General features: G+C 40.7%; 1 pseudogene; it reads right to left on the reverse strand.

Moving 5' to 3' along the window:
* Window positions 1–2104: 2104 nt before the first annotated feature.
* On the reverse strand, window positions 2105–3177 carry LOC129516286 (spermine synthase-like; annotated as a pseudogene).
* Between the last annotated feature and the right edge of the window lie 315 nt (window positions 3178–3492).

Consider the following 3492-nt stretch of genomic DNA (forward strand, 5'->3'; position numbering starts at 1 on the left):
AATTATGAGTGCTTTATCATTTAAATTCTGTTATACCCTAAAAAGGAATGTTGTTAAAGTTGCTAATGTGTTCATTTAAAAATATTTTAGTCATCTAGATTCTTATTTATTGCTATGTTTATTTTCATAATCATAAAACTGGCACCAAAAAGTAAAATTCATATATGAAAACTATTCATTTACTTTTGAGAAGATACCTAAAGGACAGATTGTTTGGACCCTTTTCAGCAAATGGCATGCTTAATTAATCGGGGGTGAAATTCAGATAAAAAAACATAAGTTCAGAGGCTTTTCCATAAGAGTAGTATATGTAATTTTACTATTAAATTGTGTTTAGAGGGATCCCTGGGTGGCGCAGCAGTTTGGCGCCCGCCTTTGGCCCAGGGCGTGATCCTGGAGACCCGGGATCGAGTCCCACGTCGGGCTCCCTGCATGGAGCCTGCTTCTCCCTCTGCTTGTGTCTCTGCCTCTCTCTATCTGTGTGACTGTCATAAATAAATAAAAATTAAAAAAAAGTTTAAATTGTGTTTAGAAATACATACTGGATATCAATATTGGAAAATGGAGGAAAAAACTCTGAATAAAATTTTACTATCATGTTTCAAAAAGAAAAATAATATTGGGAAGAAAATTTCAGCAGAGTTACAACATAATAATAAAATTTCATATTCTTATTGTCTTTTACATCCATATTCATCTTGATAACTGATGTAAAAAACATCACTGAATTAGTGTATTATCTTAAATTTTATAAATCTATATTTGAACTCAGTGTTTCTTCCCTATGACCTTCAAAACCTCTCAGACGTATATTATTGATATTAAACTTTTCTGAATCTCTTAAATTTGAAAGTGTAATAGCAGTGCTTGCATAATCATTTACTAAGCACTTTAGCCTAACATTAAACTTATCTTGTATTCTAGGTTATATCATCCACTCATATGGCTTAAAAAAAAAAAACATGTATATACTAATGACTGGGAAATATATAACTCCAATTGACTTTCTTTTCCATGAACACCAGGCTAAATTAACCAATCAACAACATAATATCCTCACCAAGATACCTTGTTTAAACATTTGCTTTGTGTAATGTTAAAGATTTACAAAAATGTGTTAAAAAATGGCTAGTAATTTTAAAATAAGTATTTTTAAAGTGTAACACTTACCTGTTAAAAACACAGAAATATATCAAATAATTTAAAAATCAAGTTACAAAGCAAAACATACCCAGTGATTCCGTTATTGCAAATAGAATCACACACATTCACAAACGGAAATAGGAAACACAATTTAAAGGCCTCCCAGATGCATAACAAATGGGTAAGGATGCTTACCTATGGGATATGGAATGACATTAGGGATTTCAGCAACTCAGCTTTTAAAATTGTTTTCTAAAACTTATAAAGTAAACATGAAGTTAAAATATTTTGAAAGGGAAACAGTACAGATTTTCAGATATCTTGGCACTCAAGTGCAAAGCCTATGACTAATAATGTATGCTGGTATAATGTGTAGATTTTGATTACTCACTTGCTCCTTTTTCCTGGGCACAGCAATTGATTACACTTCAATAATATGTGGTCAATTGGCTAAGCAATAAAAAAGTTCAGTGATTTTTTTCTTTTTATTTTTCTTCTCATTTATAATTTTAATCGAAGCATTGCTATTCATTGTTTCTTAACTCTTATAAGCACCAAATTTTAATATCTAGGTCAACTTTTTGGGAAAGAAACACCATCAAAGAACTTCCCTCCAGAATAAAACAATGATACTCATTCCTCAAAACAACCGAATTTGAAGTCTACTGAAACAAAACAAAAAAGCCCCCCCCCCCACCACACACACAGAAAAGTAACAAAAATCACATTCTAGATCAGTGCATTTAGCAGCCTTCACTGTGCTGTCTAATCATCCTTCAGCTGACTCAAAAAAATTAACACCCTAGCGCATCAAAATATACGTTTTCCATTTGCTTTGTTTAAATCAAAAATAATAATTAAAAAAAAAACTTGAAGGATTCACAATCAATTGCACGACTCATTGCGATGTCACGTACAGCATGTGAAGGTCAGGAAGGCTATTCGCAGCACACCCTGGTCTTCAAGGTTTAGCTTTCTTCCAAACAGTGTAAAATGCCCACAATCCCAAGTATGAGGGAACACAGACCATCTCCTTTGAGAATTCCACAGGACAATGCAGGCGGCCGAGCTGATCTTCATAGAGCGACAAGGCTTCCGCCAAATCCACACAGTTAGCCTGTTTCAGTACTCTCATTGAGAGGTCAAGAATCAGCCTGAGAAACTCCCATGTGGAATCTTTTCCGGGGCCGTGGAGGTGGGAACCGCTGTCAAATCCTTAATCACATAATCAAGCCCTCTCCCTTCTTGGGCGCACCTCCTCCGTCCCGGCATACAGTCTTCTATCAGAACCTGATAGCAGTCTCCTTTCAGGCTGTCTAAGACGTCGCCGCAGGTTTTCCGCACGTATTTCTTACATCCGTCAATCACCATCCGGTCGATCTCCACCATAGTGACCATCTTTGGTTCCAGTCTGACTGTTTCACGTAACATGCCCCCATCTCCACCGCCGAGAATCAGTACATCTTTGCCACCGTAGTCTTCTTCCCCGCCGCCCGTGACGGCCTGGGGGTACGCCAGACCCCTCTCCGCCAGATCAACATCCCCACTAAGGACGAGGGTATTTCCAAACTGCTTCGAGTGTAGAATTTTAATGTTCTGATACGGTGAATCCTCATCGCACACCTCTTGGTCTATGTCATACTCAACCAGGCGACCATCAGCAGTGGGCCAGGATCTGTCGATGGCCCCTCCTCCAACCAGGGGTGGTAATCGCTTCACCCGCCCAGGACCGTCCTCACTCAGTTCTTTCATTCTTTCTTCGACTTTGTTCAAAGACTGTCAACTTCTTGGCCTTGCGAATCACCATCGTAACTGAAGATCCAACAGCACCAGTCCATGTGGGTAAATTCTCAAATTGGCAAAGCTGCCATTTGTGTTTATGTAGGTCGCTAGATAACCATGGTCTGGCCAGGTGTGCACCGACTCCGTCATCCCTTGCTCCTGGAAAATGGACCGGAGGCCTTTTAGAAGGGTCTCGCCATCAGCTCTGGCGCCGAGCTGGAAGTCGAGCGTGCTGTGCCGTGCTGCTGCCATAGCGAGGCGAGGCCCTGGGCTGCGGCCTGCGCGGAGGGGGAGGGGGAGGGGGAGGGTGGCGTGCGGGCGGCCGGGCGAGGAGGTGGGAGGGGCCAAGGGAGCCCGGGGCGTGGCCGGGGCGTGGCCGGGGGCGTGGCCGGGGCCGGGCCCGCCTCCAGGAGGGAGGAAGCGAGGATGCCTGCCGCCCCGACCTCCCAGAGATTTTTTTTCAAGGAGACAATAAACTCAGAATTAACTTTAAAAGTTAAGTTAAAGTTCACACTGTCCAATAAATAAATAAATAAGTAAATAAGTAAATAAATAAAAAATAAAAAT

Source organism: Nyctereutes procyonoides, unplaced genomic scaffold (assembly GCF_905146905.1).
Source record: "Nyctereutes procyonoides isolate TBG_1078 unplaced genomic scaffold, NYPRO_anot_genome, whole genome shotgun sequence".
Classification (NCBI taxonomy): domain Eukaryota; kingdom Metazoa; phylum Chordata; class Mammalia; order Carnivora; family Canidae; genus Nyctereutes; species Nyctereutes procyonoides.